The sequence below is a fragment of the Mastomys coucha genome, unplaced genomic scaffold (assembly GCF_008632895.1).
Source record: "Mastomys coucha isolate ucsf_1 unplaced genomic scaffold, UCSF_Mcou_1 pScaffold22, whole genome shotgun sequence".
Lineage (NCBI taxonomy): Eukaryota > Metazoa > Chordata > Mammalia > Rodentia > Muridae > Mastomys > Mastomys coucha.
Window position 1 is genome coordinate 167,662,404 of NW_022196905.1, and position 14,565 is coordinate 167,676,968.

A 14,565-nucleotide genomic window follows, 5' to 3' on the forward strand; every position below is an offset into this window, starting at 1 on the left:
CTGAGGGTGAGTTTCTGGGGACGTTGGATGAGTTAAGCCGGGTCAGCTCAGTGACTCACATGCGGAGTTAACGGAGTGATGATAGGTCTTGCTCCAAGTTGGTTGTTTCGTTTGACTTGGAGAGCAGGTATGATTACAGCTGCAGAATTGGCAGTTGTCAATCTTTAGTAACAACAATGAGTGATGGGATAGACTGAAGGGCATTATGAAAAAAAATTGTGAACTGTATTGTGTTATGAGTTTTGTGTTCACATACCCAAAACAACCATAATTTTTTTCTTCTATGGTTTTGCTGACAATGGGTTCAGCCCTCTGCGGATGTAATCTTCAGGCAACCAGTGGGGGTTCCGGGAAGTTCAGAACCTACCTTCTCCTATTCTTAGCCCTTGCTGCTCCACAGACAGACCCCGACTCACACACTTTAAATCTCAGTGTTTCCTCGTGTCCCTGGTGTCTTTCTTTTCGCATAGAATAAGCAACATTATAAATAGCAGTTAGGCTCTCAGACGTGCACACAGACAACTTAATAGATGCTAGTTAAATATATACTTGTTTATCAATGAATAAATAAACACAGGCTCTATTCAGCGGAGGCCAATGATTTAAGGAGATCAAGGGATCACAATGGAGGAGAGAGAAGGTAAACATTCTCTCCTCTTTTGGGGAGATAAAGTTAGCCTTACGCCAAAACTTTATGGTAAATAAAGACGCATCTCCCGCGCTCCGGGCTCTACTTGCTTTAGTTTTGCTTCTTTATTGTGGCCTTCTTAAATAGCTTGAGAGAATTCTATTTTTTTAAAATTTGTTTGTGAACTCTGTTGTTCTCTACGTCTTTGCCATCAAAACTCATGTGTTCAGTAAAATATGATTTTTATTAGACAATGGAAAGAAAATATTTAGATGAAACTAGTTAATACTATATTGTGACTGGGCAGGGATATCATATCTACACTAAACCATCTAGCCTTTTTAAAAAGTAGGTGATTGTAAACTCATTCGATACTGAGAGCTGTTTAGTTACTGAAACAGGGAGTAATGGACATTTTCAAACAGCACGGGATAAACCTGGGCTTGGAGATGAAATCATTGTGTGTGTGTGTGTGTGTGTGTGCATATGCAAGAACTGCTATAGGCAAGTCTCTACAGCGAGTAGAAACTGTTACTGCTGTTTCACACTCATGTACAAGTTTACAGAATTTACACAGAAGTGTGACTCCGAAAGTCACCTTTGTTCACAAGCTCTCTTTTCACACCCTTTCTACCACACTCGACATCAGCAAAGAGAATCAGCCTTTTCCTCCTATTTTACTATCAGTTTGAAAAAGGAAATAGAAAATGCTAACTCTCCTGTAGGCGGGGCTTCTTTCATTATACACGAAAGAAGGATTTTTCACTAACACATAAGCTCCAAAGGAGTTTGTTCAACTACAAGATAAAAGATATATTATTTTTCAGTGATATACAATAAATCCTTCTTGCGTACACTAAAAGAACCTCCAGGAGTCTGTTGCATGCCATGGTAGCTTGGCTGTCAGGTTTCAGGGTATAAAAGGAGGAACCAGTCAAGTCCTGGGCTTTGCTGGGGTTCTAGAAGTGCCTCATCCAGATGTGCCTCATGTGTGATCTCCGGGTTGTGTGGTCAAGAGAAAGTTACTTCCAGTCCTGTGAGTCAGAATCCGCACCTGTAAAATAAACAGTAGAAACCTCAGGGGTCTGAGGAGGGGATGGACTGAGTGCAAGGCTTCCAGATGATGTCCTAGCGTACAGTGAGCACACAGCGTTTCCAATGCTCTGTCCAGAAGACAGTTTTGTCCACAAAATAATCAAATCCTTGGGCCTGGGAAGTCTAGTTCCTGCTGAAATTGCAAATAAAAACTCTGCACTACTGCAGATGCCAGCAACATGATTAGAGAAGATAGACAGCTTATAGATAGATGCTGTTGCATTTTAAATGGGGTGGTGTGTGTGTGTGTGTGTGAAAGCTACAGTACAACTTCCCTGCAGTAACAGGAGAAGTAAATGTAGTTCCTATCCAAAAGGTAAGCTTTTTTTTAAAAATTATTACTATTTTTATTAGATATTTTCTTTATTTACATGTCATATGATTTCTCCTTTCCCAGTTTCCCCTCCAAAAAACAAACACCAGCCTTATTGCCTCCCCCCTCCCCATGCCTGCCACCCCACCTTCTCCCACTTATTGGCCCTGGCATTCCCCTACACTGGGGCACAGAACCTTCACAGGGCCAAGGGCCTCTCCTCCTATTGATGATCGACTTTGCAATCAAGAGGTAAGCTTTTTGCCTGGTAGGAGCGGACATGAGAATTTAAGAATTCCCATTCTATATTCAACTATATTTGAATACTTATATTTGACTCATACTTGACTCATAAAAATCATTCTGGCTTTGAGAGTAGAGGTTGATATCCGCGTCATAACCCTTCCATCTGAGCATCAAGTATAAAAGATGCCTACCCAATATCTTATTGATTTGTATGTAATTTTTAAAATATTTTATAAAATTAACGAGAGTAAATGAGTTTTGAGTCTATAATCATGCTACAATAACTGTGCAAGTCTCTCTTAACTGGTTTCTTAGCGTTACTATAGCTACGACAAAACACCTTGACCAAAAAGCAAGTTAGGAAGGAGAGGGTTTATTTGGCTTGTACTTCTGCATTGTAGTCCATGATTGATGGAAGTCAGGATAGGAGCTAAAGCAGGGCAGGAGCCTGGAGGCAGGAGTTGATGCAGAGGCCATGGAGGGATGCTCTTACAGGCTTGCTCCCCATGACTTGCTCAGCCTGTTTTCTTATAAAACCCAGGAACACCAGCCCTGGGTGACACTACCTACAACATTTTGAGACCTCCCCCACCACTCACTAATTTAAAAATGCCCTGCAAGGCTGAGTATAGCCTGCTCTTATGGAGGCATTTCTTCATTGAGCCTCCTTCCTCTCAGATGACTGTTGCTTGTGTCAAGCTCACATAAAACTATCTAGTACAACAGGCCAGGGTTTAGGAAAATACGCCTTTAACAACCATTTCCCATTTCCCGCCCCTACCCCCGTGCCTCCAGGCTGTTGTAGAGATGGCTGATGGGCAAACGTGAAATGGGGGGAAGCTTCAGGGTTGATGGGTGGCACCATAGCTTAGCAGCTGTCTTCAATACAGGTATAGTTATCAGGACAATAAAATATTACCCATTGCATATAGCCCACAGCCAATTAGGTCAGCTGTAAATATTGGAATTGCTTGGTAAACATGTTGGAAGATTGTGCTGACTCCGTTAATATAAGCGAAAATGTAATTAGATTTATAACACTTACATTTCAAGCCATAATTTACAACAACAGGAAAAAAAAAAACCACGTCTCTCACAACCTGCTGAAAAACCATTATTAAAACGCACATGAAAAGTCAATTAGGCCAGAGGGAGGTATTTAAGAGAACGGAGTGTTCATGCCTTAGGATCACACCACGGGGATTACGTATTTCTTATTTATTTTTTTCCCCTTCAGATTTTTGCCACCATCAATGAAAGGGAACAAATCTTTTACTTACTTCACTTATGAAATACTGCTTCCGATAGTTTTAAGAAGTAAACCGGAAGCTTGCCTCCCCGGCAGCCTGCTCTGTTCCCCCTTCAAGCCTCAGATTAAAGCAAGTCCTTTTGTATTTGCAAACTTGTTTCTTTTAAAGCAACAGTTGCTAGTTCTTTAAGCATGATCAAATTAAAAACAAAAAATGCTGTGGTGTCTTTTGTTTTGAATAGATCGGTGTGAGAAATTCTCTAGGGAGAGTCCTTTCCAAGGGCGAGAAGTAACTCCTCACTTCCTTTGAAAACCTGGAGCTTTTTCTACTTCCAGGACCTCAGGTGGGACAGAGCTCTACTCTCAGACAGGGATAGCACTGGGGGACCTGACAGTCATGAACCACCCTGTACCCTCCTTGGGTCTTGGTGGTTTCCATTCTTAGGTTCAGGCGCTTTGAGGAGCACTGCCCTCTTCTAGGGAGCATCTTTAACCCCACCTCTTCCCTTCATGCTGCCACCCTGTGCTTCCGCTCCAGCTTCCCTCCTAATGAATACATATACTATTATTAGACTTGATTTGTGTTTAAGTCGCCAGTGGGTGGGGCAAGGCAAGGAGGAAAAAAAAATCATGAAGTAACATGTAAGGAAACTGTGCCGGAAACTGTGATTTCCCACCCCAAACTTCTCTTAGAATATTCAGTTACGATAAAGAGAGTTTTCACGTAGTTTTAAAAGAAGTGCTAGCTCATAAACTCAGATGAATTTCTCTGGAGGAAGATTGTAGGATTGGCACATAAGCAATCAGCTAAGTAAATCATATACATGTATATGTGTGATTTACTTTATAGATTTATGTTTCATACATTCCAGTATATAATATATAATATATAATAGCTACATACAGAAATTCTATGAGAGCCAAAAGGGGTAGGCAGATCTTACAATCAGGGATTCAATGGATTGTCTTAGCTCAGTGGGTTGCCTGTGTAATTGGAGACAATTACAAATCATCTGTGATCATGAGAATGTTCATTTTTAGTGTAATTATTAGATGTCACTGTTATGAACAGTTCATCTGTGTTTGCCTTTTATTATGAACGAAAAGCAAACAACATTTTCTGTTTCCTTATCTAGAGATGTGGCTCAGTGGCAGCGTCTGCCTACAGGTGAGCAGGCCCTCAGGCCAATCGCCAGCATTGCAGGAAGAACGGAACATCCCACTTTATGAGAAAGTATTTCACGGAGCATATTTTCATATGCATTAGCTAGCTTTGCTTCGGTGGAAGCATTCTGTTTAATTTTACAGTCAGGCAAGTCTGTTGCCTGGTTTTCACACTGTTTGGGTATAAATCTAAATTCTCTGTGATATTCCTAAATACCCACAGTCCCAGTACACACCCACCCCCAAGCCCAGTTATGTAGCTGCCAAGGCCATGGGGAAATTCTTCCATTTTTTGTTTTCACTTGACTTCTGTCTTACTCTGCTAACAAGTACTTTTATGGACCACCATTTAAAGCTACTTTTTAGAGACAGGGAGAGCACTTGGAGGTAAAAGACAATTGAAAAAGCTTTGTAGTGCCAGGTAAAATGCCTTTTTGCTGGGCCTGGGAATCTAGTTTTCCTGGAGTATTTATTCTTCAGCTCCCCTTACCTATGTTCATATGTTTTGTACTGCTTAGGACAAGAATGCCTAGCATGCTAGCAGAAGCCACTCAAGGGAGTAGGAGCTCATGTTTTCTCTTTCTTTTTCTTTTTTTAATGTCTTTTGTTTTTGTTTTTAATTTTATTTATTTATTTATTATATGTAAGTACACTGTAGCTATCTTCAGATGCACAGAAGAGGGCATCAGATCTTATTATGAATGGTTGTGAGCCACGATGTGGTCGCTGGGATTTGAACTCAGTACCCCCAGAAGAGCAGTCAGTGGTCTTAGCCACTGAGCCATCTCTCCAGCCCAGCTCATGTTTTCTTAAACTTTGTCCCATGGTTCCCTGTTCTGTGAATTCCAGATCCATAAAGAGGCAGGGCCACAGTAGTGGGAGCATCTAGCAAGTTACTCACCTCGTAGTGAATAGGAAGTAAGCATAAAGACAAAGAGAGTCTTGGGGAAAGAAACACAGCCCCCAAGGACATGCTTCCCACAACCTATTTCCTTCTGTTTAAGTTTCCAGAATCTTCAGAAACAGTGGTGTGAGCTGGGCACCACCTCCAATACGTGAGCTGTTGAATCCAAGTCACGACATTACCCAAAGTAGCTAGTTTTCATCCCAATCCCTAACTCACCAGGACAAAATCTGAGGGAGGTAAAAAAACAACCAACCAACAAAGCAAACAAATATACATGTGAATCTGAGGGTATGGAAGAGAGGAGGGGGCTAGTGACTTAGTAGAACTAGGAATATGAAAAAGTCTCATGGAAACTCACTAGTTAGTAAGCCACTTTCAAAATTCAACTTGAAAAAAAATTAAAAATAGACTTTGAGTTGGAATACTCTGCATGGATTAACAACGTTGCTCCCAGAAAATATGGGTTATTGAGTGAAAACCCTAGTCTAAGGCATTTGACACCTTCCTACCAGTTATTGTTCAGAGAGGCTGCAGAGTCTCAAGAGTGGTGGCTCTCAGCTTTCCTAATGCTGCTACCCTTTAGTGCAGTCCCTCAGGTTATAGTGGTCTCCAACCATAACATTATTTTGTTGCTACTTTGTAACTTTGCTACTCTTATGAACTATTATGTAGTTTTTTTTTTTTTTTTTTTTTTTTTTTTTTTTTTTTGAGATAGAGGTTTGCCAAAGGAGCCTCAACCCACAGGTCAAAAACAACTGATCTAGAACAACACAGGCTATGAGCCTTGCCCTTGGTGACCCACCATAACTACATGCTAAGACCTTATTGAAGTGTGAAGACCTCGCTCTCAAACTGATGGGCTAGCTTTCACAGTGCCAGAAGGTGCTACATAGCCTATAGGTAGAGAAAAGGCATCAATAGTCGTACCCAGGTCTGAACCCCTGATGCGTCAACATCAATCTCTGAGGGAAGATAGGCCCTTTTGATGCACCAGTGGCATCACTCTTCTGCAGTAACCAACCACTTTCTGAGTGGATTTTAAGCCTGCTCCATGGGGTCTGGGGTTCATGTCTGATCAAACAGGTCATAGGCAATAGGGCAGAACCTGCTACTGTTATTTTACTAAATGGTCATGCTGTCAAACTGACTTTTAAATATTTATTTGGTAGTCATAGATCTGGGCAGTTCTCAACCCTGGTTTCTTTTGCAGTGGCTAGCAGCCTGCAGAGAAGTGTGCTATAGGCCAAAGTGCTGAGATTTACCCTGAGGGCTCAGCCCCAAGTGGGACGCCTTCATCAACACCCTGCCTGACCCCAAGGCTGAGAGAACGTTGTGGAGAGGAGGTGGAAAGAGGGTAAGAGCTGGAGTAGAGGGAGGAGTGCTGCTCGAAGCTGTCGTCTGGACGTGACACAGCCATCGCGATTGCGAACTCGCAGAAACCGTGGTTCCTGGCAAAAGACCTGCACAAGATCAAGCCATGGAATGTTCCAGCACAGATGCGGTAGATGATCGCCAGGCCCACACTATGCAGAGAATCTATTGGCAGTGGAGGGGGAGGGATAATTGCTCTTTCCTGGTGACTGGCAGATTGCTCATGTTCCCATGGATGACCTCATATTCAGTCAGCTACAAACATCCTTAACCTATATTTGGTGGGTTGTAAAACAAACAAACAAACAAACCACAATGTTGGATGAAGACCGTGAAGGAGGGATATGTAGGGAACTGGAGGGTAGGTAGATAAAGTCAGATTTCATTGTATGCTAACACACCCCTTGGATATCTCACCTTATTCCAACAATCACAGTATCACAAATAGATGTGGATGACAGAACAGCGAGGTAGAAAAAACAGGAGGGGAGGAAGGGAGAAACGATGAAGTAGGAGCATTATGTAAGGGCTTCCGGTATCCCAAAGCGGGTACAATAATGGATTATGCTCTTACCCACACATCCAACAAAGCTCAGGACCTATGGAATTTGAACTCAGGACCTTCGGAAGAGTAGTCAGTGGTCTTAACCGCTGAGCCATCTCTCCAGCCCCGATGGTTCATTTTCAATGTCAACTTGCCACAATTTAGAATTTCCTAGCAGAGAACTTAACTTCATGTTGGTCTGTGGGCCTGTCTGTGTGGTTCTATTTTCCACTTGGGGTATCGAGGGACTTCTACACACCAGAGTGGGGCGGGAAGGTTGGGAGGAGGATGGAGTGGAGCAGAGTTCCGCAACCCACATCTTTCCCTTGGGGTGTCAGGACCCTGATGCACACTGGACGGGTGTGTACCGGGCAGGGAAGGATGGAGCAGCGCCGAGTTCAGAGGTCAGCGTCTTCCTTTGGGGTGTCTGGACCCCGATGCACACTGGGCGGGAAAGGATAAAGAGATGTCTAGAAAGCGTGGGCCAGCAGGATCTGGGTCTGGCAGTGAATGCCAAAGGGGAGGAGGTCTCCTTGGAAGATTTCCGTGTTACGGCTCTTAACTGTTACGGCTTACTTAGACGATAGTCAACAAAACAGCGTGTACACTTTATTTGGGGCGAACAAGGACTATATGAACCTCGCAAAGTGGGAAGGGGTTCTCCTTAGGGTGAAGTTTCATTGGCTGAGGTTTAAGGTTCTGGGGATACCTCATTTGCATGGAGAGCCGGTCCAGGAAGTTGAAGCTGTAATTTCTGCCAAGGATTACATGACAAACCTCAGGTAGAGTTGTGGAGTTGGGGCTCCCCAGATAGGACAGAGAAGAGGAAACCCTGTTCTAAAAGGGAGTCCTTCATTTTGCCCCGAGCTCAGGGGAGCTATCCAGACCTGGTAGACTTTAGCCTTTAAGGTACAGGGTTTCTCAACAATCTCTGGACTCCCTTAATTGATGTGGGGAAAACCCACCCCAAATGTGAGTGGTGTCTTATGGAAAGAGCCCAGATACAAAAGGACACGGGAGAGGGAAGATTATTCATTCTTGGTGTTCCCTCCCACTGCTGTGTTAAATTACCTTGTTGCTGCTGTTTCTGATGTGTATTAGAATCATGGTTTCTAGGCTTCCAACATGGACCTGGACCAGCGGCTCTCCGGGAATTTTCCAGGCGCTTGGAGTCACATAGGGACGATTGAGACCCAGAGCCTCATGGGCTGAGCCTGCGGCTGGGTTCTTGGTCTCTCAGGTGTGAGACAGCTATTGTTTGGACTACTTTGACCAAATTGTGTAAGATAATTAATGGGTCATTTTTAATGTATCTATCTACCTATTTTTAAAAATCAATTCCATTCTTTAGAGAACCTGACTAATACACCAACCTAACCCTACGAGCGGCTACCTGAGACTCTGTTTCAAAAAGAAAAGGACTAGCCTAGTGTTTTAGTAACATCAGAAACACTTATAAAACATTTACTCCTTTAAAACGAAACATGCCTTTGATGAGGATTTTTTTTGTGTGTGTGTGGCTATTTTCTTTATTTCAAATGTTATCCCCTCTCCAGGAAATCTCCTATCCTCTCCCCCCTCCCCCAGCTCCCACCTGCTCCCCCCCCCCATTCCCCTACATTGGGGTATGGAACCACCAAAGGACCAAGGGCCTCTCCTCCCCCTGATGTCCCACAAGGCCATGCTCTGCCACATACTCTGCTGGAGCCATGGGTCCCTCCATGTGTACTCTTTGGTTGTTGGTCCAGTCCCTGGGAGCTCCAGGGAGTCTGGCCAGTTGACACTGTTGCTCCTCCCATGGGGCTGCAAACTCCCTCAGCGCCTTCCATCCTTTCTCCAACTCCTCCATAGGGACCCTGTGCTCAGTCCAATGGTTAGCTGCTAGCTTCCTCCTCAACATGTCAGGCTCTGGCAGAGCCTCTCAGGAGACAGCCATATCAGGCTTCCATCAGCAAGTACTTTCTGGCATCCACAATAGCATCTGGGTTTGGCGACTGTATATGGGATGTATCCCCAGGTGGTGCAGTCTCTATATGGCCTTTCCTTCAGTCTCTGCTCCACCCTTAGTCTCCATATTTCCTCCTGAGTCTTTTGTTCCCCCATTCTAAGAAGCACTGAAGCATCCACACCTTGGTCTTCCTTCTTCTTGAGCTTCATATGGTTTGTGAATTGTATCTTGGGTATTCCAAGCTTTTGGGCTAATATCTACTTATCAGTGAGTGCATATCATGTGTGTTCTTTTGTGACTGGGTTGCCTTACTCAGGATGATATTTTCAAGCTCTATCCATTTGTTTGCAAGTTTCATGAAGTCATTGTTTTTAATAACTGAGTAGTACTCCACTGTGTAAATGTACCACATTTTTTTTGTATCCATTCTTCTGTTGGGGGACATCTGGGTTGTTTCCAGCTTCTGGTTATTATAAATATGGTTGTTATAAATATAGTGGAGCATGTGTCCTTATTACATGTTGGAGCATCTTCTGGGTATATGCTCAGGAGTGGTATAGCTGGGTCCTAAGATAGTGTTATGTCCAACTTTCTGAGGAACTGCCAGACTGATTTCATGAGGTTTTTTATAACAGTGATTTAGTCATGGGATATAAACACTTAACTCATTAATGCCCAATTAATTCCATATAAGAAAAAAGCTTATGCTATAAAGACAACTGGTCTTCTAATAAGGAGTTATAGGCCAGAAAATCTGGAAAGGAGAAAGCGATGCTGGCCTCTAGGCATTAGAATCTATTACTTATGTATTAGAATCTTTTAGCTCTCCACGGCCCCTGGATCCAGTGAGCTTTAATGTTAGCCTCCCATTTATTTATTTATTTAACACCAATGTTGCTCTACTTCCATGCATCATGTCTTAGCTCACCGTAAGTGACAGCTTCCCAGCGTTCTAGTTCCCCATTATAAGAAAGGAGTGCTTGATTGGTTCTAGTGTGAATCAGGTTTCTCCGACTCACCCAAATCCATCATCTCTAGGATGTCGACTTACCAGGAACACATTTGACCAGCAAGCAGGGGGCGGGCGGTTTGCAAAGAAATGAGAAGTGCTCACTACCAGCTTGGTGGGTACCCCCAAAGGATGTATGACACAGATGCAGGGGCCATAACCAAAAGAAATAGCGCCTTTGACGATTAGCCTGAGCATTAGGAGACACACAGAGACCTGTGTCTATCACAGGTCTGCACGGTGATGCAGGGAACAAGCACGGTGTGCACGAAGCTTATCCTATCTAAGCTTATGAGGTTTATATGAAATCTGCAAGAAGCATGAGTCACCAGGTAATTGTAGAATGGATCAAATAAATTAGTGCATGACATGTTTCCATGCGATATTTGATGAGAGCCTTGATACTCATTGCATCGGCATGGATTCGTTAATTTAAAAAGTTGCTTAAGGATTGAGTCGGGTGGTAAAATTAACAAGGAAGGCTTTCTGCACCATTCAGAGCTTGAGCTGCATTTGGCCGATTAGAAATTAAGGCAAGCTGGATTGAGAGAAAACATATATTGGCTCTCTCTCAGGTGAAATTTATCTGGCAATTGATAAATCATCCTGACTCTGTGCAAGCCACAGCTCCTCTGGAAGGCCCATACAGAACAGGCACTGTAAAGACTGCTTTATGGCTCAAATATTCGTTGCATTTTAGTATGTCTTGGAAACGGAGATGTCATTCAGTGTAGCCAACCATCACATACCTGTGTGAAAGCAAGGCAAACATAACAATACGCGCTCACATCGAAGTGTTCAGTGACTCTCTGGCAGGATGCACCGCAAGCTTTACGAACGCGTAGGAGTGAATATACAGAAGCCTGGGGAAAGGTCATTGGTATTTTTGGAGCAATAAATCAAGTATGGAGAAATTTGCATTTTGGCTGTAAAACATGCAGCCCTGGATTAGAGGGGGAGAATACTTTTGAAGTAATATTTCTCTCCTGACTTGTTTTATTAGCTTCCTTTAAACATGTTACATTATTGCTTATAGAATTTCATTTACTCGGATTGGCAGCTTGATAAATATGTCTATTGGCGATGATTTGGATTGCTTTGGGCATTAATATTATTAAATCCTGTCACAAGGAAATGTCTGAAAGATGACTTACTGTAAAGATTGCAGCACAGAATAAATCATCCAGTGGTATTTGTTACCATTTATGGCCTCTTGGAGCTGAGTCAATCCCTTTTTATGTTGCATTATTTTTCAAGTTTTTATAGCTTTACATTATATATTGCTGTCAGAAATGAACAGATGGGGTGTCGAACATGAGCTCTCTGCATAATTCCCACTCTCCGGTTATTGGTATGAAGGGCAAGAGCGGGGCTGTGTGTTCTGGAGCTGGAAGGAGAGAACGTGAGGTAGGAAGCTGCTTTGAGGAAAGGGATCCCTTTTGCCAAGGTTCAGGCCAATTTCCTTAGCTGGTGGGGATCCCTGATTAGTGATCTCTCTGTTTGGGTTTCCACCAAGACACAGGGTGCAGAAAATAAGTGTCTTAGTGACAAATGGGACACCCAATTGTTCCCCACTCCCAAGGCTCAGGGACCATCATGGAAGAAGGGGGCAGAAAGCTTACAGAAGCCGGAGGTCAGGGAGGACTGGAGTAAAATAGTGTATCCCGGACATGGCAGGACCCTTGTACTTATGAGCTCACAGTGGCTGTGGCTTCCTGCACAAGACCAGTACATGATCAGGCCAGTCAACACTCTAGCCTGGAGTCCCATGTCAGAACTAGCCCCCAACTCCTAACTGAGGAGTTATTGGCAGTTGATGGCTCCTAGGGGAGGTAGAATCAGTTTTCTTTAAGGGTGTGGCTCTTAGTATTTGACCATGTTCCAGTGGATGGTCCCACACACGTGAATATGGGCATCCCAAACTGGACTTGATGGATAATGATGATGATGATGATGATGATGATGATGATGATGATGATAATCACATAAAGTTGGGAGGGGTTGAGGAAGTCAAAATGGATCTGGAAGGAGTTAGGAGAAGTAGTGGGGGGAATGGATATGATTAAAATACTTCAGTGTGAAATTCTCAAAGAACTAACATAAATATTTTATTAAATTTCTAAAACGTCTATATGGTTGTATTTGTCTCCACTGAACCAACAGATGCCTAATGCAGTATACTTGCCACTTGGTCCCTTAAGACAGGGTTTCTCTGCATAGCCCCGGCTGTCCTGGAACCCACTTATGCAGACCAGGCTGGCCTCGAACTTAGAGACTGGCCTGTCTCTACCTCTCAAGTGCTGGGATTAAGGCATGCACCACCACTACCCAGCTCTTACCATCAACCCTAAAGGAAGAAAATGAGCTCATGTAGGTGATGGGTACCTAGTGAAAAAGGAAGAGTGCTCCTAGGCCTTCTATACTCTATAGACCTCTGCCCTTGTGCGGCTTAAACTATCCTATGGGAGGCAGCTGCCTGCATGTCCCACTATCCCTCTTAAGGCTCTCCATGTTTTGTGACCACTTAAACTAATGTGGGAGAAAGCTAGCTAGCCAATGTTCTAGGGGAGAGGATTTGTGAGTTTACTTTCCCTGGTCACTGCTGCAGTCATTGTGAGTAGTTTTTTGCAAACAAACAAACAAACAACAACAACAAAAACCCACCTTAGTTTGCAGACAGTCTGTCTCAAAAAACCAAAAAAAAAAAAGTTTGTAGACAGCCCCAAATTCATTGTGTGGTATCTTGGGAGTTTTGACGGACTTACTTAATAGTTTCCCATCATCATAAAATATGGAGCAAAGTGTGTTTTTCCCCTTGTAGGCTTAGATTTTTTTAAAAAAACCTGCTTTTAATAAGGACTCTGCTCCCCTTCTAGCCCACTGTTCAAAGTTAGGGCAGAAAAGATGGTAAGTAAGGCAAGGGGATATGGACCTGTTTAGAAGTAGTTTTTTGAGGCGACTCTAGTCTTTGTCAGGATACCAAACACAAATCAGCAGCAGTGGTACAATCCAGCAGAAACAGCCAGGCCTCCGCTGAATCCGCATGAGTCAGCTGGAACGACTCGAGTCAGCTGGGATGCCAGGAGAAGTTCTCTCCAGTGTCTCTCTCTCTCAGTGAAGCAAATATCAGCAAAGATGGGAGACCAACGAAGTGTGGCAAAGCTAGCTATGCAAGCACACTGTCATACTCTCTCCAAACATCGTGAGTCCTCCCACAGGTCTTGCTTCCACCAAACACATGTGAGTTTGTCTTAGCAAAACACCATAGGTAACACCTGACATATCCAAAAACTTCCACTTCATCCTGTGTGCCTAACGATGTCGCTGCAGCGAGCTAAAATATACAACATCTACTCGAACACACAGATGTACTTACAGTTTAGTGGCCCCTACATTCATTGAAGATGAGTGTTTAGCTCATCATATTGCCACAAGAATCTCTCCCTCAGCTCTGTATTTGCCTGAGTTTTTCAATTCCCTACGTGTGGAGTGCTAGCTCTGCCATCTTGGGACCTTGTTAATAGTGAGCCCATGATCTGTAGATAATTTGAGCTTCTGCAGAGCCCTCCTCTCCCACGGCACCACTGAGCCCTTTGTCCCAGCTGTGTCTTCTGAGTCACCCGTGAAGACCGTCCATATAAGTGTTGTTTATATTGATTTGTCACGGTTGGGTGGAGATGTCATCTGATCATGCTCGCGGAAGTCTCTGTAGGTACCAGTCATGTGGTAGTAGTTCCCAGCATGCCTTTCTTTTGTGATCTCTTTGACCCTAAACCAGAGATTATATGTACAGACTGGTGAGTTTTAGATGCCCGACAAGTTGATAAAGGCTTGGCTTAACAAGTCATACGTGCTGAACTGGGATTCCTCTTTCTCCAGTAAGAAACACACCCTTCTTATTCTTCCCTGTTCCTACTACTTTTCTGGAGGAGCCTGTTTTTTATAAGCAACACAACCAGTCAGTGCTGAGCCTGGTAAGCTGGTGTAGAAACCAGTAAGCCTCAAATGTCACATCTATTACAAAATATGCATTTCTGCTTCTCTCTCTCTCTCTCTCTCTCTCTCTCTCTCTCTCTCTCTTTCTCTCTCTC

The 14,565-nt window shown here is 43.5% G+C and overlaps 1 long non-coding RNA gene across 1 annotated transcript in view; it reads right to left on the reverse strand.

The window, feature by feature from the left end:
- Positions 1-534: 534 nt before the first annotated feature.
- Positions 535-14,565, reverse strand: part of LOC116069081 — a 74,590-nt gene continuing 60,559 nt past the window's right edge. Inside the window, exon 3 of the long non-coding RNA XR_004109828.1 lies at positions 535-1,682. This is a non-coding gene — a long non-coding RNA (uncharacterized LOC116069081). The remainder of the gene's footprint in view (positions 1,683-14,565) is intronic.